The sequence below is a fragment of the Fukomys damarensis genome, unplaced genomic scaffold (genome assembly GCF_012274545.1).
Source record: "Fukomys damarensis isolate Sample0158 unplaced genomic scaffold, DMR_v1.0_HiC HiC_scaffold_19, whole genome shotgun sequence".
NCBI classification, from domain to species: domain Eukaryota; kingdom Metazoa; phylum Chordata; class Mammalia; order Rodentia; family Bathyergidae; genus Fukomys; species Fukomys damarensis.
This window is the reverse complement of record NW_022900931.1, coordinates 37,549,585-37,573,237: the sequence shown is the minus strand read 5'-3', so window position 1 is coordinate 37,573,237 and position 23,653 is coordinate 37,549,585. Positions and strand designations below refer to the sequence as shown.

General features: G+C 39.7%; 1 long non-coding RNA gene across 1 annotated transcript in view; it reads left to right on the top strand.

Moving 5' to 3' along the window:
* Positions 1-22,312, top strand: part of LOC104849228 — a 114,230-nt gene extending 91,918 nt beyond the window's left edge. Inside the window, exons 5-7 of the long non-coding RNA XR_776696.2 lie at positions 3,124-3,295; positions 20,417-20,472; positions 20,675-22,312. This is a non-coding gene — a long non-coding RNA (uncharacterized LOC104849228). The remainder of the gene's footprint in view (positions 1-3,123; positions 3,296-20,416; positions 20,473-20,674) is intronic.
* The last annotated feature ends 1,341 nt before the right edge of the window (positions 22,313-23,653 follow it).

Here is a 23,653-nt window from a genome sequence, read left to right as displayed (position 1 = left end):
TGATACAATCAGCAACACATTAAGATCAAGCACAACTTGGACACTGACCACCTGTGGTAGTCACTAGTCTATCACCCTTAAATCATTTGAATTAAATTGAAATCAAGAAGCAGTCCAGAACATGTCTGCAGTGAACAAACTTTTCAATATAGTATATTAACCATTTAATGGCTCAGACAGAGTGAGGATGGAAGACCCCTGATCTCAGTTAGCTGATTGCTGAACCCCATGATGCTGACTGACCTCGGGCTGCAAGGCCCAGATTGAGTTCCCCATCCTTCTGAATGGTTGAACTCTGCAAAGTTCTATTACAGGTTTCCCCTGCCCTTTCTTTAAAGATGTTCAAAGTTGGGAACTCAGAAAAATACCCTTGATGACCACCTCTGACTTTGCAGAGTGGGTCCAAAGACTTGCACAGTCAGGAGGTCTGAGAGTTTGTGGGGGGGATTATGGGGGTTCAGGGGCGCCCATGAGGCTACCTTCCCGGTGCTTGAGCGATGGCTGCTGGGTCGGGAGCAGGCGTGGTTCTCCTATCTTTTTATCTTGAGGCAGGCTTTCACTAAGTCACTACTTTACCCAGGTTCGGCTTCAACTTTGTTCCTCCTGCCTCAGCCTCCCAGAGTATTGAGATTACAAGCATATGTCACCATGCCTGGCCTATTTATTTTATTTCCTAAGTGCTAAGGATGGAACCTCCGGCCTTGCATGTGCCAAACACACAGTCTCCATAGAGCTCCATCTCCAGCTCCATAGTGGGCAGTTTTAGGTGCGATTTGGGGATCCTGGTCCTCATGGATTATAGTTCACCCTTTTTGATCAATGAGTTGTGCAGAGTCTTGTTCTCCCCCACCAGCTTCTTCCCTGGGGACCAGAGTGGGGTACTCCCTCTCCTCCAGACAGACCCTGGCATAGAGGTGCTGCTATCTGCTGAGGAGGCTGTTTCCTTGTGGAAATTCAACATAGCAGTATGGGGAAAATCACAGCAGCTCTGCCTGTGCCCTGCAATCCAGCAGCCCTGCAACTATTTTATGCCATTAGAAAGTTTTAAAAATTACACACAAAGTCCATCAAACATTGAATTCTTAAGCTTGCTTTTTCTATTTTCTTTAAAATGTAGAAGTTATTTTCCCTATGACCTACTCTACTCTTCTTTTATTTATTTTTTTCTTACTTTTTCCATGCCCCCTCTCAACACATCCTTCCCTCTGAGATGTTCATCTAATAAAAAAGAAAGAGAAGAAGAAATTTAGGGGTGTGTCTACAACAGTGAGGAGAAAATTCTCTGACACCACGTGAATAGAAATTACTGACCTACCCAGTCGATTTCTTCCCTGACTGCTTGAAAGTCACTTTCTCTGTATGCTTATAATATTAAGGCAAAATTAAATGCTGCATATGAACATGGGAATCCAGGAGACTCATTGTTGGCAAATCTTAACATTTTCATTTCACTTCTATATATTGGATTTAATTTGGGGTAGTTTTTCTCCTAAGAACTAACTAATCCTCTTGGTCTTTTTGCCTTGAACAACTGTCCATGCCAGAACACAAAAATGACCCATATGATAAATGTAAGCCCATATAATCTTACCAGAGCTGGATTCTGGGAGGGTGTCTTAATATCTCTGTCCTACCTTCATCTCTCCACTGTACTGTAAATGATACTTTCATTTACATGACATGTAACTAAGGAACAAAATATTTTCACCTGAGTAATACAGGCTAATAATTGTGTATAGTACCATCTTTCATTTTTCATAGACTTGATCTTTCAGTTTCTATTTAGTCTTTGCATTTATAATTAATTTAAGATATTTTCCAGAAAAGCCTATTGACTGCTGTTAGTGACAATGTGGTGCATTGTTTATTATAAGAAAGCAGAGACTATTTCATGAGTCTACTCTGTGCCAAGCACTGTATTAAGCATTGTATATCTGTTTAATCATTTAATGATCATTACAACTTATGAAGCAGGTAATAATATTAAAACAATGTCCAGAGAGGTTAACCTACTTTCCTTAAATAAATAGGTAACAAATGCCAGTGTCAGAATTGGTACATAATCCTATCTCAACAGGAAGTTCTCTCCCATCCCCACCCCATTTCCTCCTAGTATTTTTCTTGTAGTTGGACAATTTGAGGCTCTGTTTAAGGAAAGCATGGCCTGGAGATTCACTGCCATTTAGTGGTGTATTTACAAGGTCCACAGTTACTGCTTAAATAAGTTATTGCTACCTCTCCAGCTGTAAAGGCGGAAATGAGCTTTAGAAATAATTTGTTGTTTACTTTATGAACATGTTTGACATTGTGACACAAAGGTATAAAGGCAAAAGTCAGGGTACAATACCACGTGCACTCCCATTGGCCACTACAGACTCAGATGGTGACATCCCGAGTCTGTCTTATGTAGAAGGAACAGGTTTGAAATGTGTGTTTATCAACAGAAGTTTGTCTTCCAAGCTGAAAGAATATCTAAAAATCGGCAGTGGGTAATGAGAATCAACCAGCAGCTATGGGCAGAACGTGCAGGGTGAATCTGCAGAGGAACAAAACAGGAGAGTGGTGGAAGATGTCTCAGCCTCCTCGGAATTCAGCCACATAGTCACAAGGAGAAAGTCTGCAGAAATGTGGGTGGACAATGCCATTCTGTGGAGGGCTCAGGTAAAAATGCAGAGCCTGTCATGGAAACCAGAGGAAAGCTGATCCTTATCTCGGAATGCCGAAGGCCACGGCTGAATCCTGTTCATGTCCTGGTGCTTCATGGAAGGTAGAGATCATGAGCAATGAAAGTGGATATTTGGTGAGAGTGATAATCAAGGATAGCGTCGAGGGTATGGCTCCTATTGACTGCTTATTATAAAGTTCAAAAGATAGAAATAATTTAAAGGTGTAATTTATGTTTTTAAAAAAGGAGACAGGACTTAAAGATTTGGAAATTTTTCATTTTTGTAAAAAGTGAGAAAGAATGTTCAGGAGAAAACACTAAGGAAGTGTCCAGGTGAATGTTTGATAAGATCAGTATGGCTAGAAAAGAAACAGATGCTAATCTTCAAAACAGTGGAAGGATGACCTCCGAGGCATTTTGAGATCTTTAGGGTTGTGTTCTTCCCTTACTCTTTACAGATTGGGAATATCAGTGCCTTTGAGGAGAAAGCACTTCAAGGACCCAGCCTCTGAAGTCCAATTCGGCGCTCCTTGGTCACCCCAGCTGTGGTGTGTACACAGTCAGAAAAGTGTGACTGCATTCAGTGGGTGCTAACTACGCAGGTGCACAAAATGCAGGAGCTGTGGTGATGTGAGTACATCCACCTAGATACCAAGGATGCCTCAGAGAGCTGCAGAGTTGGGAGTGGAGGGACCACTACGGCCCCCAGGGCAATGCAGAGAACCCATTGTAGAGCATTACCCTATGGGATCAAGGGTACAGGCTCACACCCATCACCACACAGAGGGAGCCTTGCACACTCACACTGAGAAACCATGGGCCTCTCTATAGTCCGAGACAGCTGTAAGCACCAGAAACTTACCCTTGAGAATAGCCACATGGGCCTTGGGTCAAGGCTGCCTGAAGCCTTAGGGACCCATCTTTTATCCCAGTGACTCTGGAAGGTGAGGCATGAAGAAAAAGAAGCTTATTCTTGTACTTTAAGATTTTGTATTTGTCCTGTTAAGTTTGGTACTTACTTGTGACCAATTATTCCTGTATTCTTTCCTGTTTCTGCCTTTCTGAATAAAGATGTCATCATACACTGGACTCACCATTTTGAAAGCACTATAACTTGTTAAATTCCACAAATTCTTATCTTAAGAATAACTTGCCTCAAGATCAGTAATACCTTCAGTCTCAACCAAATCTAATTTAGATGTTTGCTTTATTTGTTTTTTGATACTGGGAAGTGAACCTAGCATCTCATGAACTCTAGAAAAGAGCTCTACCACTAAGCTATACCCCCAGCTCTTTTTATTTTAGTTCAGGATAGGGTTTCACAAAGTCACCCAGGCTGGCCTCAGATTTGCTGTCCTCCTGTCTCACACTCCTGAGTACCTGGCATAACATGTGTGAGTCACTGTTCCCAGCCTGATTTAATGGCATTTAGATGAGACTCTGCACTTTGAGTTTTGAGTTGATGCTAGAATTGATTCAGAACTTTAGTGACTGTGGGGATGAGTTGAATGAATTTTGGGGGCCCAGAGTGGAATGCTATGTTCTGAGTGTTAGTGTACCCCTAAAATTTACAGACAGAAATTCTAACTCCAAACTGATGGTATTTGGAGAAAGGCCCTTGGAAAGTGATTATGTCATAAGGAATCAGTTCTTAGGAACGGGTCTAGTGCACTTGTGAAAGAGCCCCCCTCACGCTTCTGCCTAAATTTTTTTTTTTCCCTCATGAGTTTATTGGTACATGTTAGGTATACAGTACAGTTACATTCATTATTGGGATCTTGTAGCTTTACATGACAGGTCTTGGTTCTCATTTTTTCCCCTTGTCCCTGCCCTCCCTTCACCCTCTCTTCCCCTCCCCCTTTACAAACACTTCATTTCCATTTTTTCATTTTCTCATATCTTTTTCTTTTCCCTTATTACCTTTCCCCTACCCTTCCCACTTTCCCCCACCTTTAGCCCCTTTCTTCCTATTTCACATTGTCAATTATATCATTAGGATCTTGTGTACTATTATAGTTTATTCACACCAGAGAAACTATTCGGTATTTACAATGTGTGACTTATTTATTTCACTTAGGAGTATATCCTCAATATGTATCCATTTTCCTATGAATGAATCTAATTTCTCATTCTTTATGGCTGAGTAATATTCTATTTTATAGAAAAACCACATCTTCTTTATCAATTACCCAATCTCAGGTTTTGTCACAGTACCACAAGTGGACTGAGACGTGCCATGGTGATTTCATCAGATGCCCCTGCACCCACACAGTTCCTTTAGATGGGCCCTGGAGGTGTGTGTTTTCCAGAGGTAACCCCAACCATCTCCACCAGCTCTTTGCTCTGTTCCCCATCTCACGCCCACGTGGCGAGGCTGACTTTTCATACTTCCTCACAATAAAAAGGATGCTATATGGTTTGCCATCCTTTTTACTGTGCTTTCCAGAATGTCCTAGATGTTCTATAATGAATCCATTTATAATCAGAAAAAGGTTATTAAATCAAAATCAAGTTTTTTCAGTGTATTTTATGCTACCTTGTTAAAGCAACAATATTTTTGGCCCTATACATTTTAAAGCTATTGCCAATAGAAGTCAGATATTAAGTAGTTGAACAGATTTATAATCATGGAAATAAATCTATTATTAATAAATAAATGTATTATCTAATCATGTAATAAATGTTATTCATGCTACACATAATATGCATAATACTTAGATACTATAAAAACTTTGTAAACGATCCTCCTGACTGCAGTCTTGCCCACTTCAATCCATGCTTTTGACTAAGTCCAGCCAGAAAGAACTTTGGAAAATGCAAGCTTGAGCACATTTATTTCCCTGCTTGCTGCCCTCCACTGCAGTTAGGGTGCAGAGCGCATTTCCTACCATAGCCTGCCTGCTCCTGAAGACCTGGCTCCTGCTTCCTCCCCCAGCCACGCCACTGCCACACAGAGCCCCAGGCACACAGACCTGCCAGCCTTTGGAAATGAACCACGCCGCACACCATCCCACACTCCTTCCCCTTTAGATGTTGGGACCTGGGTCACGAGTGAGATAACATAGCTAAAACAAGGTCAGCCATGCTTATTCTCCCTCTGACCCTGAGTTTTTTGACATCATTTAGAAAAAACATAACTATAATATTTTCCTTTGGTTAGGAAAAAATTAAAACCAATTCCCCAGATTTAAGCAACTCTGAGGATTATAAATTGAATTTAGCATTTCCTTTAGTCAGTCTTTTCTGTGTTCTCATAATCTTTTAAGTTCTGAATTTCAATTGGTAACTGAATTTTCTCAGTGCTAATTGTTTTCTTCATAGAAATTGCTTAATTGGTAAATTTCTTCCAACATTTTCTTTTTAACAATTTTTATTTGTACATGCTTGCAGTATATAATGTTTACATCCCTTGTGTGGAGTTGGTACATGTACATAACGCTTTTTAATTTTTTATCCCCTTTATTTCCTCTCCTTCCTCCACTTTATCTCTTGATCCCCTCCTCATCTGAGAAAGATAAATCTCCCTACTTCCTAGTACCTATCTATTATGTGGCTCTTGGTGTTACCCTGCACCTTGGATCAAACTCATTGTAAAACTGAATGACAGCAGGAGCTGCTAGGATACTTCCATTTAAGAAAGTTCTCAGTAAGCTCTGGTGGATGATTTAATAGAACAAGCCCTTCTAGAACCCAGGTAGATCTTCTAGGATGAAGGCATCCTGCTCAATGATCAGGTTTACTCAGGACAAGTCGACAAGTCAGCCAGTCCTACAATTCTTAGGAAAGGCCATTTGTCTAATCACATAAAGGAGAGAGTAACATAAATCCAGGTATTTTGTAATCAAAATCTGCCTCTGCCTTCATTTTTCAACCCAGTAGCTTCTCAAGATCAAAATATCACCATAGATTATCTCTTTCTGTGGGGGGGGGACCCAAGTGGTAGGAGCGGCCCTCTGATGCCAGGGTAATTTGCATGCCAAAGGGAAGCCTGCAGGCAGAGGACTCTCTCTTGGGATGGATGCAGCCCAGAACTGGAGACTGACAGGTCCTAAACAGAGCAAAGCTGGCTCTGCAAGGACTGCTGGCACTGTCCTCAGGCTGCTGGGAAGAGGAAGAGGCAGGATCCCCAGGGCCGGCCAGGAACTCCAGGTCAGGGAGGTTGTTGCTGCAAAGTCAATATAAAGGCAATGATAACTTTCTGCTGTAGAAAAATTAATTTGTGGTTGGGACAAGAGTCAGAATAATAAGCTGACTGCTTTGTGCCTTACTTTTCAACTGACACAGGGTATTTTAATTTTGGAATAATTTCCCTTTTTTTGTTATTTTTTTGGTACCGGGGATTAAACTCGGGTCCTTGCGCTTACAAGGCAGGCCACCGAACTGCTGAGCTAAATTCCCGGTCCATGCAATACTTTTCTAATCTCAGATAAAAGGTGTGCTTGAGCTAAGTAGCACTTTTCAAATGGATGCATTGATTTCCATAGACAAAACATGGGTAACTGTCTACAGCCATTAATGCTGAGAGCAATTATACGTAACTAAATCCACACAAAGACATTTGACCTCAGGAGGAGTGCAAATGCATGCATCTGCTTCAGTGGGACATGGACATCTTCCTTTTCATTTTGGCTGTCGTGAACACACTGACGAATAGCAAAATATCACTGGTGATGAGTGAAGCAAAGTCTTGCCAATATTGAAAGAAAACAAATGAAGAAAATGACAAGACCACAGCCAGGTATTTTAGGGACCTTTTGTAATGGCAAATAGGATTCACATGAATTTTGTGAGCAATCCAAAAGTCAAAGAATAAAATAAACTCATTTCATGAGTCATTAAATGAAGTAAATTGGATTTTCATTTCTTCTCCTAGATTAACATGTCCAGACACCTACTGTTCTGATCAGCTTTATGTCACTAAAAAAAGAAAAAAAACAAAACACCTGTCGTGATTGATTTAAAGAGAGAAAATGTTATTTTGACTCATGATTTCAGAGGGTTCAGTCCATGGTTACTTAACTTTTCTCCTTCTAGGCCTGTAATAAGGCAGAAACATCATGGCAGAGCAAAGTAAGCAGAGAGAAGAAAAAACAGCCAGACAGGAAGAAGCCAAAGACATACATAGTCCCCAAAGTCATATCCCCATGACTCACTCCCTCCCGTTAGGTCCTGTCTCTTCTGTTTCTACTGCCTCTCGATAATGCCATCAAAGCATGATCAACTTCCTGAAGTTAGAGTCCTTGTGGTCCAGTAATATCCCAAAAGCCCCAGTTCAGAACACAAGAGACTTCATGGAACATTTTAGATTTAAACCACAATGTAACCCTTCACATATACGTATTTGCACATCCTGTCTTTCCTATGCATGCGCATGTGTGTGTGTGTGTGTGTGTGTGTGTGCGCACGCACACACACACTCACACATCTTTACACCTTGCAGGCTCTTGCAGTGAGAGAAATTGACACATTGCAGGAAAGTGAGAAGGGAAATAGGACCTTTGATTGGAACTCTCACCTTTAGGACTATTGACATTTTAATTTGGTCATTATTTGTTGTGCGATACATACTTGTGCTGGATGTTTATCAGAATTTCTAGTCTCTAACCATTCGATTCTGCTAATACCCTCCCCACTGGTGACAGTGAGAATTGTCCTGAGACATTTCCAAATGGGGTCAAAGCTGTCCCGGTTGAGGTCCACTGACTCAGATGACCCATCCTGCCTGTTGTTTTCTCTCTTCCCACAAAATAGTTTTGACTAAATCTCAAACTAAAACATGATGTTACAGTATTGGAATGTTGTTGTAGGCTGATCCCACTATTTATATTTAAAAAGACCCTTGAGAGATTGAGTTTTACATAGAATCAAGAATCATGGCACTAACCTTCAGCATTTCATTTGCTTGTCTCCAGTGGCCACAGGAACTGGGTGATCAACTGTGCTTCTGACTTAGCCTTAACCGTATGTGAAACTTAAAGCCAGGCATTTTTCTGTAAGCCCCAATCTTGGCAGAGATCCTTTAAAATTCTTTCTCTGTTCTTCCCCAGCTCTTTCCAGTTATTCTTCTAGTCAAATAACAGAACAATATAATTTTCATCGAATAGATCATATCCCTGCTTTGGGTCCAAACAACATCTAGCTAGGTCCTTTGTTCATATTTTGATTGGGATATTATTTCTTTTCTATTAAGTTATTTGTGTTCCTTATATGTGTGGGATTTCAGTGCTTGTTGATTTATGAGTTTTTCCCAATCTATTGGTCCCTTCCTCACTCTATTGTTTCCTTGGCTGTGAAGAAGCTGTTTAGTTTGAGGAAATTTCACTTGCTTACTTTTTTAGTTTCATTGCCTATGCTTCTGAAGTGAAATACAACAAATCTTTGCCCATAACAGTGTCATGAAATTTTTCTGCTTTATTCTAGTTGTTTTATAGTTTCAAGTCTTATACATAAGTCTTTAATTAATTTTGAGTTGATTTTTATATATGGCATTCTTTTGCATATGGGTATCCGGTATTTGCAACATCATTTATTGAAGAGACCGTTCTTTCTTCAAGGTATGTTCTTGACATTCTAGTCACAGATCAATTGAGCATAAATGTGTCATATCTGGACTCTATCTTGTTGCGTTGGTCAGTGCATCATTTTTATGCCAACAGCATTCTATTTTGGTTACTGAAGCTTTCTAGTATTCTTTGAAGTCTGATAATGTGATGTCTCAATCTTGTTGTTGCTATTGTTCGATATGGCTTTGGTCATTTGGTTTTTTTGTTTAGTGATTTTCTATCTATGAGAGATGCAATTGGAATTTTGATAGGGTTTATATTTTATCTGTAGATTGCTTTGGGAAGTATAGACATTGTAGCAATGCTAATTCTTCCAATCCATGAAAAAAGGACATCTTTGAACAAAGGATACCCATAGGCAGCCTATAGCATTTCTGTCACCAAATGTATACATTTTATTTATTCAGTAAATTTAACCAAATAATTGAACAGTTAAATTTACTAAGTCTTTTGTATCCTATTGTGAATGGGATTGATTTTTTTTAGTCTTTTTTTCAAATAGTTTATAATGTAAAGAAATACCATTGACTTTTGTGTGTTGATTGTGGATCCTACAACATTACTGTATTTGTTCACCAGTTTTAACAGTATTTGGTGTAGTCATTAGGGTTTTCTATATGTATGATCATGCCAGTAGCAAACAGGCACATCTGACTTCATCCTATTTGGATGCCTTTATTTCTTTTTCTTATCTAATTGCTTTGGCTAGTACTTCAGACACGTGTAAAAGTAAAGAAGTGTCAGAGTGGACATCTTCATTTTAATCCTGATTATGGAAAAAGATTTCAACTTTTCACTTTGGGACATGTATTGTCTTTTGGCTCTTTATATCTGGCATTTATTGTGTTGAGGTACATTCCTGTGCCTAGCTTGTTGAGAACATTTTATATGAAAAGATGTTGAATTTTTTCAAATGTTTTTTTCTGTATTTATTCAGTTGAACATATGATAATATCCTTCATTCTGCTAATGTGATGCATATAATTTATTGGTTTGTGCATTTTCTAAAGTACTTCTATTATTGATTTCTAAATTTACCCTATTATGGTAAGCAAATATTTCTTTATTAAACTTTTCATTTTGTTCATTAATTTTCTCATTCAATTTCATTGTCAATCTGAACTTTTTAAAAATATCTCCTGGAGTTTCTTTACGGTTCTTTTCTTCTTGCTTGTTTATTTTTTTTGCCACAAAGAATTGAACCCAGGGCATTTGCCCTACACCCCGAGCCCTTATATTTAGTTATTTATTTTGAGATGTGGTCTTGCTAAGTTTCCCAGCCTGAGCTCAGAGTGCTGGGATTACAGATATACATCACCACAGCTAGCTAAGATGATTTTTTAACTGTTTTATATATAGCATTTCCATTTCTTTGGAGTATTAGCTTCCTTCAGTAATATCACATTTGCCTAACTCTTTGTTATCTGGGTGGCCTTGAACTAGTATGTGTGCATTGAAGGAGCAAAACTGTCTTTCAGCCTTCAATTAAATTTTTTTTTTTTTTTTTTTTTTTTTTAGGTTTTTGGGTTGATAAGATAGCTTCTGGGATCACAATGGAGAAGGTTTGGATTCATGTCATGTAGCAGGTGCTTGGCCACAGTACAGATGCAGTTAATGGAACTTTTCCAAGAGACTTTAGTGGGTGAGGGCACTGTCTGGTTATTGCATGGATCAGTATGCACGTAGACCTTGATCTGTTGGGCTGGCTCCGGGATGAGAGTCTGCTCCAGGGTTCACAGATAGTGGGACTCTTTCTTTTAAAGTTTTTTTTTCTTTTCTGGTACTGGGGATCAAACTCAGGACCTCGTGCTTGTGAGGCAGGTGCAGCCCCACTGACCTGTATCCCTCTGTACAGCTACCAAAGGCTCTCCTGGCTTCTGTCCCCCACAGGAGCTACTCTGCTGGAGTCAGAGCCGTTAGTGGCACCTGCATGAGTAAAGCCCCCAGAAAAAGCAAGTGGAGATTTTTCACTTTTTAAATGTTCACTCCAGGAAGGGCTTTCAACTCTCATTTACTATTCTTAGTGTTGAAAGCCTATGTTACCCAAGCAGTCTGAGACTTTTGACTCTAGCCCACTATGACTTAGCTGTTTGGCCATCATCCTTGCTTCAACTCACAGCAAAATTTGAAGGAAGCACAAGTCATGTGTTTGAGGCCACTCAAGTCTCTAAATGTGTCATCCAGCTCCAGGAGACTGTCAACATTCTAGAAGTTTCTTTGTCTCTTCACCTTCTGGCTTTCCCCTCATGATTGCAATGTATTCTTATAAGAGAGCCCAGAGGGAGCTTGTTTGCACTTTTCATGATGTGGAAGGTCATCTAGAAGTCACCATCTTTGAATGAAGGGAGAGGGGAACAGAGGGGAGGGGAAGGGAAGGGAGGGGAGGGTACTCTTGCTAGAAACCAAATCTGCCTTGATTTTGGACTACAACTAGAACGGTGAGATTTTTAAAAAATAAATCTAATCTAAGGGGTTTTCTTTATTTTTTTATTTTTGGTAGTAACCTGAGTGAAATAAAAGAGATCTATAGAGAAAGTCTCCTTGGAATTTACCTACACAGTCCTGAAGGGAATGTTTGGGGCTGGGGATTTAGCTCATTGGTTTCACTGCCTGCCTCACAAGAACAAGGTCTTGAGTTCAATCCCAGGTACGAAAAACAAAACAAAAAAAAACACATAATGCTGAAGGGAATGTTTGCAGACACATAGATGGTCAAGGCCATTTAGGTGAGAGCTCAGAGGGAAATGAACCTGTCATTGGAAACTTTAAGAAAATTAATCCTTGTTACAAAGTGGCAAGGATCTTGGCTGATTGTGCTCATGTACTAGTGCTTTGTGGAAGGTAGTGTTTGTGAGCAGTGACTCTGGATATTTGGTGAAAGAAGCATCAAAGCACAATGTTGAGGATAGAGCATGACTTTCACTGTGTGCTTATTATAAAATATGAGACAAAGGGTACAATTCTAAAATGCAATTTATATTTGAAAGAGAAAAAGACTTAAGGATCTGGAATGTTCTCTACTTGGCCATGTAGTAAAGAATGACAAAGTGTATTTTGGAGATAACACCAAGGGCGTGGTTGTTGTCTTAGTTACTTTTCTTGTTGCTGAGACACAATACCCGACATCCACAAGTTAAAGGAGAGATGGTTTATTTTGCTCACAGTTTGTAGAGGTTTCACCCCACAGGCAACAGGCTCTATGCCACGATGGCATGGTAGAGGGCATGGCAGTGGAGAAATAACTCATGGCATGTTAGGCAGGAAGCAGCGATGCTGCTTTTCTTCTGTCCCTGTGTATCTATCCAGACTACAATAGACTACACCCAGGATGACCTAATCCAGTTATCACATGTCTGTAATCTATATTCACACACCCTAGATGCAGCCACCTCTGAAAAGCTTGACCTATGAGTGCAAGAGGCTTTGCAGGCACATCTGGTTACAAGCTGTAACAGTCACACAACTGCGTCTATAGAGGAGAATCCTGTGGAGAGGCAGAAATAAGACAATAGAAGTGACCCCAAAGGCATTTTTTGAGATCCTGGGGAGCCAACGTATCATAGGCCTGCAGTGCTGGTTCCTGAGTACAGAGTGATTTCCAGGCCCCACTGCAGCATGCCTGTGCAGATTTCATGTCTTCTCCAAATAGGGCACCAGTAGACCCATGTGTGGCTCAGGCCACCCCCCTGGAGATCACAGAGGGTAAACTTAGCCAGCATCCTCTGTCTGCCATCTCTGGCAGAATGCAGATTGCTGAATTGTGGAGGGAAGGTCACCTCTGCTTATATTTCAAAAGACAACCAGAGGACCTAAGAGGCCCAAGAAGAGAATTGTTACTGGGCAAGGACACCACAGAGGTTCCCACCGGGGCAACAGAATCAGGGGTGTAGGTCCACCTCCTTGACCCCAGACTTGTTAGCCACACATATGCAGCTCCAACCTGTGGAAGTTGCCATGTGGTTGCCCCCAGAAATGCCATGGGGATGAGGCTACCTGGATACTGCAAATCCCACCCCTCCCTCAGTGTGTCTTAAGGACAGAACAGGGAGTCAAGGAAGAATATTCTCCAGCCTTGAGATTTACTACCATTTCACTCTGTTTGGTTTTCAACTTACTTGGGACCAGTCACCTTTTCTTCCTTCCTGTTTCTCACTTTTGGAGTAGAAATGTCAATCTTATGCTGGTGCCATCACTGTGTTTAGGAACAATATAACTTGTTTGATTTCACAAGCTCATAACACAAAAGAAACTTGCCCCAAGAAGAATTATACCTTGAGTCTTATGCATATCTGCTTTAGATGATATCTAGATAAGATTTTGGATTTTAGACTTTTGAGTTGGTGTTAGAAATAGGTGAAGAATTTGGGGGCTGAGAGGATGGAATGAATATATTCTGTATGTGAAAAGAACATGAATTTGGAGAGACTAGAGTAGAACGTGGTTGTCTGAATGTTAGTAGCATACTTCTAAAATTTATGTGTAAATGTTCTTACCCTAACGCATTGGTATTGGGAGGTGAAACCCCTGGGAAGTGATTGGGTCATAAAATTTAAGCCATCACATACAGGATTACTGCCATTATAAGAGAGGCCAAAGGGAACACATTCACACCTTTGCATTTAGTGAGAAGACAGTCTTCTATGAGGAAGTAGACCCTCTTCAGAAACCAAATCTGTTTTTGCCTGAATCTTGAGCTACCCTGGCCTCAAACTATGAGGAAACAATTTCTGTTATTTATAAATTACCATTCTAAGGCATTTTGCTTTAGCATTCCTAATGGACCAAGATATTTGTGTATTTAGCAGGTAAGGAGATAACAGTGGGTAGGTGAAATACTGAAGAATGAATAGAAGACAAAATGTTTGGATAATTTCTTTTTATCGGTATTTTGGATATGGGAGATAAATGTTCTAGCTACCCATTTTTCAGGTCCAGTTTCCTTTCTGAGTGTCATGGAAAACTCTGTGAAAAATATTTACAATTGATGGAAGTTAAGAAAGATCTCATACTGTTTGAAAAATATTACTTAATTCAATTTCCTCCTTAAGTCTTTAGTCCACATCCATCGCATTTCCAGAGAGTGCTGGGATTATGTCATCTTTTTGTTGTTGTTGCTGATTGTTTTTTCATTCAGTCTTGGAGTTCACATCTGAAACCTTAGAAAACAGTCTGATAACCACAGAATAGGGGTCCAAAATAGCTATACTATCAAATCTTTGGATGTTGGATGCTGCCATTCTTTTCTTGAATTTCATCCACACGACATGAGCCAAGAACTTGGACCAGTGAAATATGAAAAATGTTCAGGATCTCAAAGGAAATTTATTTCTTTACCTTTTTTAATGGCTTAGTAAGGCTGTTGACAGAAAAGCACCTGGTATACTACTAAAGGTTTGGAGTCAGAAAATCTATATCTAAATCTGGAATTTGTCTTTTGGGATGTATTCTATAATCTTTCAAAACTTTTTTTTTTTCCTCAAGTGGAAATTGAAAATCATGAAGGTGCAATGGAAAGATTTGAATCTAATAAGAAGAACAAAACTATTACATAAATGTTTATCTAGGTCATCCGTGGTGAATATTAATTAAAATAATAAATAATTAGTGCAATTCCATACTGCAACAAAACATTAATTGGTTGAGGACTATTCATTTCCTGCTTGGCACAGAAAATCCAGAGCTCAACTAGCTCTCTGGTGGAACTGGATCAGGACTGGGCACCATCGTTAGGAGAGTGGGTAAGGACCATCACCGGTTGTCAGCAGCTACACTACATCCATCGCCAAGTAGAGGCTTTAGTTGCAGTGTTTTTAAGAAACATAATTTCTTTTCTTTTCTTTTTTCTTTTGGTACTGGGGATCGAACTCAGGACCTCGCACTTGCGAAGCATGCAGCGGAACCACTGAGCTAAATCTCCAGCCCCAAGAAACATAATTTCTTATATACTTTTAGAAAGGTATGTAAAGTACCTGACCAGTACATTAGAGACAATTGAGTGACAGGCTGGCTCATGGGTAAACACACATGAGCTATATGGATTTATCGAACACTAACCTCTAGAATAACTACAAACATAGGCATCCTTGCAGAACAGTGGACTACGAAATGTTTGAAAATGCCACTTTCCACAGTAGGAAGTAGGGAGCTAGATCTTGCTCAAAGGGGAAAGGGATTAAGTGAACTAACTCTGCATAAGGAACGGAAACATGTGCTGCAAACACACACAGGGAGAGGGGGTGGGGAGGAAGGCGATCAAGAGATGAGTGGACATTGAAGGAAGGGAAGGGAAAGGGGAAGAGGAAAGGCACGTGTGTTTTGCACATGCACCATCTTCTTGCATGGACTGCATACATTTGGTACTATACACGTGTACTTATAAACTTAAAAACATTTAAAAATGCCGTTTTCAACTTGTAACTATGAAACACCTATCGATTAGGCTGGAATTCTTCAAGTAGTGGTGAATTCTTTGAAACACTGGAAGGCGTACATATTTTGATACTCTGTGAGTCCATTTATTTGAAATTCAAGATGGGCTAAAATTTTTGGTGACAGAAGTCAGGGTAATCTCTTAGAGGAGACTAACTGGGAAATCAACAAGGAAACCTGGAACACTCCAAAAGTTTTTATTTTTCAGTAGTGTGGTTTGAACCTGTGCTGGTCAAGTACTCTACCAATGAGCTACATTCTAGACCCTTTTACATTTAATTAATTTAGTTTTTGAAGCCCTGGGGGCTGCACCTCAGGGCCCTCTGCCAATGAGCTACATTCCCAACCCTTTTTATTTTTTCTTTTGAGACAGGGTTTCACTAAGTTGCCTAGGCTGACCTCAAACTTGGGGTCTTCCACCCAGCTTCCCAGGTAGCTGAGCAAACAGGCTTGCACCACCATGCCCAGCGGAGGTTCCGTGTGGTGGTTACATGAGCATATGCACCAAGGCTGGGCGTGGTGCTGCACACCTGTACTCCCACTCTGTACAAAACTTTAAAAAGTAAATGAAGGGCTAGGGACCTGGCCTCAAACTCAGTACTGATTAAATTGGAAATTTCATACATATATACATTCATATATACATACACAAAGTAAAAATTCATGATGTTGTATACAGTTGTATATGTTTCATAATTTGTAGTATCTGTGCTATTTTTAATTTTTATTTTTGATGTGATAGTGGAGATTTGACCCAGAACTTTGCACATAAGCATGTATTCTATCAGAGACATATCCAGCCCCAGTATATGGGTTAAGATAGATAAACAAATTAAATTAAATTAAGCTTGCCTGTGTAAAGTAGCCTTTTCTCCTCTCTCCTCATGTCTTCCTTTAACCTGTTTTTCCCTCTCCAGTCTTGGGGATTAAGCTCAGGTACTTTGTGCTGAGCTACATCCTCATCCCTTTTTATTTTAAGACATTGCCATGCTAAGTCACTAAGTTGCTCGGGCTGGACTCAAACTTCTGACCCTCCTGCCACTCCTGTTCTAATTTTATCCATAGCACAAATCACCAAATGGCACAATTTTACTTTTACTTTTCATCTGAATCTGTATCACTTAAGGTTCACCGAAGGAACAGATTTAATATAAAATGTACAGATTGCATAAAGGATTTACAGAGTTGGCCTTCGATATCCGCCTGTGGAATCGAGAATGCAAAATGGCCATCTTCCTACTGAGTCCAGTCTAAGGGGAGGGCCTGGAGCTCGCTGCAGAGTCCAGTCTGCTTCCATGTTGGAAAGCTGAAGTGTCTATGCTGAAACCCTGAAGGAAATGGAGGAGATTGTCCAAAGGTAACGGCAAAGACCAGAGCCCCTCGGAGGAGTTGGAGATTGAATTTCTACAGATGAGTGATTTTAATAGAGATGTAGTTGTACTTAGTTCGTTGCACACATAACACCCAGTCCTACAAGTGTTTATCCCTTTGGTCCTGAAAAACTGAGATTAAAAATGAATACCTTTATTGTAACATGCTAAAATGTGAAAATGTAAACTATCAGGGGGATGTGAATATCTAAGCAGATAATTTAAATAAAGCAGATGGGCAGGGTGGGGTCCTATAGGTTGAGCTGAGCCTGCAGAGATGAGAACTCACCCCTGACTGGCCCAGGGAGAGCATCCAATGGAAGGGAAGATGCGACAATAGGCTTTTCTGGGTTGGACGAATGAGGAGGGAATGTCATGGCAAGGGGCTAAGGAGAGAAGTTTTTAACTGTGCCATAGTGTATCAGGGTGGGAGGGTAAAAGATGATCACAAACAGGCAGACACTAAAACATAAAGATTTGCATCCAAACATAAACTGTTTAGAAACTTTGACATAGAACTCAAGACATGACTTATTTGTAACACCCCCAAACTGGAGCTAACCCAAACGTCTATGGCTTAGTTTTGGAGGTGAATGGAGGAACACACGGGTGAATCCTTACAACAGCATGCTGCCTGGAATGAAAAGGAGTTATCTAGTGTTACCTGCAGTAGCTCAAATGAGTCTCTGAGTAGCTGTACTGAGAGAAATGAGCCAAACACAAACGGTGACATCCTCTATGAAACGAGAGACGAGGCTTCCGTTTCGGAAAGCAGAGAGCCGTGGTTGCTCTGGATAGGCAGGGGAGATGCAAGAGGCAGATGACAGGAAGAGTGCGAGGACACAAGGAAACTTTTGAGTTTGGTCATTATCTTTGCTGTAGTGACGACGGTCTCATATCAAACCCATCCAGTTGCACATTTGCCGTATGTGCTGCTTTATTGTACATGGATTATGCTTTGATATTGCTGAGAAAAGTCTCCAGACAGTAGACATCATTAAAATGATTTGAGCAGGAAAATAGTGTGGCCAGTTTTATGTTTTAGAAGTTAAGGATATACCTCTGTTTCTGGCTTAGCCAGCGGAAACTAGATGAACAATGATGATGATGATGATGATGATTATAAATGTTTTATTTCTTTCTATAGTTATCAAGAAATAAAGTCTCTCTGCTTTATTATGGATTGACGTTCTGATGGAGCCATAAGTAAAGGAGCTGTAGGTTTAGGGCAGGCCGAATATTTCCCCAAAATGAGATGGCTTGGTTATGCCTACAAATGTTGCCTTGGTTGTTCTTGTCTATCAGCGGACATCTATACTTTCAACTGACCTCAGAATCTAGAGTTCTATGCCTGGCCTGTGTGAGGAAATGCTGTTAGATACGTTAGTGCCATATCGAAGGCACCGTCCAAGTCATTAGAAGTCATCCTCCAGACTTGATTAATTCATACATGTAATTTCCTGTCTTTAAAAGAGAAAAAGCAGGCTGTTCACTAATTACATGATATGTCTTATATCCTTTACTTCTCAGAACTCTGTCAATGATGCATCTTTATCATCCCTATTTTGCAGAGGAGGAAACGGGCCTGAAGATGCTTAAATCACATCTGCATAAGGCAGACCCCTCTTGAGGCCTGTGGCGTGAACATGATTCTAAAGCTCATTTGGTTTCCCAACTTCTTCCCCCATTGTTCGTATATCCCAACAATTTCTTTTAAGAAATGATCAATCATGGCTCTCGTAACAAGAACAAATGAATGCACTTATATAATTGGCTTATAGGAGTAAATGAAGAAAGTGGCTCTCAGAAAGGAAAAACAACATGACGCAGAGCAGACTGGGCCTAGGCATTTGAAATCCTGCCATGTTCTGCCCCAGCTACACCTGCACTGTGATTTGGGCTCAGAGCAGTGGCAGGTGCCATGGGGCCTGCACAGGTGAACACAGTGCCCAGGGTCCCTGATGTGCTGTTCCCAAGCATGCTGGCTTATTCAGCCTCATTTACAAACAAAACAGGGCCTGCATTTTTGACAATATTCTTCTGTTTTGTCAGGGACTAATAGCATTTTGGACCACAATGAAATCAAGAATAGTTTTGTACAGCTGCTACCTATTCGAATATATTCCCCACATTACTATGCATACCACATCACAAGCAATTTATTTATGTTTTTATTCTTTCATTGTGAAACTAAAGTGTGGTTTTGTTGCACTAAGTTACAAAATGAGGAATGAATTTTGCTTTTGAGTATATCAAAAGGTAGAACTACAATTACTTGGGTGCTAGTTGCTACTACTGTTTTTGGTGGTACATTTGATTTTGGTTAGCAGCAGTAATGGAATTTGCTTGTTATCTCTTTTTCCAACTTCACTAAGTCGGAGAGATGTTGAGACTTTCCTCTGAATCCAAATGGATTTCTCACACCTAATAACTCTACAGTAGTTCATAGTAAGAGAAATTCTAGTCTTATGTGTTTATTGGTTGATTGATTGGCTGATTGATTCTTATTTCTGGGGATCAACCTCGGGGCCATACACATGTTTGACAAGCCCCCTACTGCTGAGCTGCACCACACCCCTGCTTCTCTGTTCAAAAATTGACTTCTGGGAATAACGCTAAGAAAATTTATTTTCTTTATGAATTTTATGTATAACGTTAGGATACGTGCAATAAAATTTTAAAATTTTTGAATTGGATTTTCCCCCCTGTGGAATTGGAGATGATTTCTAACTTTTTGTGCTTGTCTTTGTTCCCTTCATATTACATAGTACACAGACATTATTTTAAAATGCAGTACTATTTCACATGTATAAATGTGTGCAGAAAATTGCACTAATTCAATATGTGTTACAGAGTGCAGTGATCAGATCAAGGTAGCTAACATTGCCATCTCTTATCATCTTTATCATCTTGATGGGCAGGTGACAATTGCCGGACACACTTGTCTCTGGGAGGACTTCTCCATGCTGTCCAGGGAGCGCAGAGCTGGGCTCCTCCTTCCTTGGGCTGCTGTTGTCTCCAGTACAGCTTCTCACACTCAGACTCTCCACTTCTTTCTTGCAGAAATGGCCATACAGTAAAATCCTTTGAGGTGTTTTCTCTGCAATAAGAGAAAAGAACATACTCCTAGCAGTCAGTTGTGGAAAACATTGCATCAGCTAATGTTAAAAGTCATGAATTGTATGAAAAAAAAAAACCCAGATCAACACAGGGAGATTTCAGGAGGCTACACACCTCCTTTCATAAGGTCATGGGTATGGTAGAAATGAGTGAACTATTTTTTCCCAATTTCTCCATCAGATCACTATTTTGCTATTGATACCTAAGAGTCCCACAATATGAATTAATATTATTTAGCTTGAAACAGGATGCTACTTTTTCTCTCTTAGAGGCAGCTTTGCTGATGGATGTGACATACACAGCTGGACTCTGTCTTATGTCCAAGGTGAGTATGGTTTCTGTGTAAAGTGTCAGTTGTTATATTGACCTCATGTCTTTATAACATGAATCTATAATTCATTCTTGTGGAAAAGACTACATGAATTTCAATATGATTCTGTCTCCTCTCTGCCTTTCCTAATTTCTGCTCAGACCAAAAGTTAAAAGAATACCTGGCAAATAAATAATACAACCTTTTCCCTTTTCAGAGCCATTTTCACAATTCATTTGGTTCATCAGGAAACCATAGAAGCAGCACTGGAACAACATTGATTCTCTTATTCCCAGGTGCTCCAGTGAGGCCAGACAATACTGAATTACTTTCCTAAAGTCACAAACTAAACAAGCGACAGGCCAAGAACTCTCAGCTCAAATTTTTCTAACATGAACTTCCCTGCATATTTTCCAACCATAGATATTGGATTAGAGTCTGAGTTGGTCAGAAAATGCAATTTCCATGAAACTGAATTATTTGCAGCAGCTGCAACTTGAGGTGTTTCTGGCCAGAAGAACACACAAGGAATCTAGTATGTGTTGACCTTTTCGAATGCCAGTGATTAGTTTATGCAGTTCTTACAATAATGTGACATAGCGTCCACGATGTCTGTGTTGCAGACAAGAACAGCATGAGACCATTGACTTTCCAGAGATCTTGTACAGCTTGGATAGTAAGGATGGGTTCAGACCCACAACAGGCTCTGTGTCATTTATTCGCAGGGCTTGCGAGGCAATACTAGCAACTGTATTGAGTATGTTGGGACTGTCAGAGTAAAAACAAAGTAAGAATGAGTTTCTTCTCATACCCAGTTATACCAGCCGGCTCTGTGGTGCTGTAAACCCAGCTTTGCCCAACTAATCTGCGCATTGGTGGAATTCTGGAGTCACAGGAACTGCTGAAGAGGGCCCCTGCCAAACCATCATTCCATTCATGGGTTTTCCAAATTGGAACTATTAAAATTCCAAAAGGATTTCATTACTGAGTAGTTTCAGTCAAAATGCCTGCATATCAAAGAACAAGGAGAGATTTTGTCTCTAGAATGTAGGCCCCAGCATGGTGGGTCTGTGTCTTCTGCATAGTAAGTGCTCTGTAAATATTGATAGCTTTCATGAATGAACTTTACTCCCAGATACATGAAAAGAAGAAAATTAATATTGTTCACTGTCGATATGTGGTAAATCTAATTGCTGAAGTCAGGAACCTGCCAACTGTTACACAAAAGGCCCATTGTTAGCACTGCCCGCAGACTTCTGACTCTCAACCGCTCCGCTGTGACCACCAAGCCGCAACTCTTCCCTTTCTGTCATTTCACAACATCACTCATATGTGCTACATGGTCAGGATGAACAGTGGTGTGAATGAAGTGCAGCGTCAGCTGTGAGCCTCGTGTGGTTTCTCTTCTCAAAACAGCAGATTCATATGCAAGATCGTTCAGGTCAGACCCCACTAATACTCTGGCTATTCGGGCATTTGTCACTTGCCCCTCCGTATACTCTCATGGCTGCCTTGGAGCCACAATGAACAGGCTTCTGTTTCACGGCTAAGTTCCCAGGGGGGAAATACATATTGTTCATACTGTGATGCTTGTTCCAGTAAGTTTTTAAAACTCCATCTTTCTCTTACATCCCATAGCGGTCTTGCACGCCTGTGACTTATAGTAATAATGTTTCATGTATCATGTGATAATGTAAATCTTGCAATGACTTCTTGGGTGAGAACCAAGATGTAAGCATTATGAAAATAGAATACTTAAATTTATTCATGGATTATGTAGTACAATCTCTTTAGGATATGACAAAAGGCTTAAGTCAATTTAATGAGTTGCTAAGGATACAATAAACAAGGTGAAACAGCAAAAGATCAATATTTCTTATTTTGTTAAAATGTCTTTCACACTTTTATAAGTTAATATTTGATTTATATACATTGATTTAATTCATCCTCAACTTTTAATTGAGAAGTTCAACTGAACCACAGTATCTAATATTTCCAATAGCTACACTGTCTTCTAATTAAACATATTTTCTCTTCAGGATCACATTTTTTTAGTTTACCCAGAAATCAATTTATCTGTGGCCCACTATAGACAAGCCCAAAGCTTAAGCACATAGATAAAAAGGTGATACTATGAATTCAAAAGACAAAAAAAAACTCTCATAAGTTTTGTTTAATACATTTATTTTGTAATTTGAGGTCTATAGTATAAACAAAAAGTCCCAAGCTTACTGTACTCTTTATTCATATGGATCTGTGTAGTTGTATATATACTTGGTATTTGTATCACCCCCAACCAGGGATCAATCTCAGGACCTGTGCTTGTGAGGAAGGCACTGTTCCAATGTGCTAAAACCCTTGTGTGTACTTGTTATTGATGTGTTAGCTTTGGAGAAGAATCATTTCATATAGCTTTTCAATACATTACTAAAAACAATAAAAAAAGAAAAAAATAAAATAAATTATAGTTTCGGAAAGGAATTTTATTTTTATTCTGAAATCTTGAAAAATCATCACATATCAGTATTTAAAGCAAATTGAGTAGGTAGGCACAAAATAAACCATAAAGTATATGTGACTAGAGTTATTCTCCTTTATATTTTGTATTTGTAAGGCCTGAGACATACTCTGTATGGCTGAAAATATGTTGCTCTACAAAAAGCGACATGGTTAGGTGTTTATTTTCCACAGACAGACCACTTGTTTCAAAATACTGTACTTGAAATGCCCCTGATTAAAAACATAAAGGGGATACCAAGGGGATTCATGTGACCATCTAGGCCATTGGACAGTTGAAGTGACCATTCAATTGACAATGCGGAGAACTCAAAACATACACAAAAATTTAACTCAAAATCGATCATAGGCCTCAATGTAAGGGCTAACATAATAAAACTCCCAGAAATGAAAATATAATAAATCTTCATAATCTCAGCTCAGACATAGTCTACTTAGATATGATACCAAACGCAAGAATCAGAAAAGAAAAAGTACAGATAAATTAGACCATGAAAATCTCTACAGACTTGTATTTCACAGGCTTCCATCAAGAAATTAAAGGACAAACAACCAAATGGAAAGTGATATTTTAAAAACATATGCATGAGACTCCTACAGATATATAAAGAACTCTTAAAATTTAGCAAAAAATGTCAAGTACTCCAATATAAAACTAGGATCTTCCTATACATTTCAC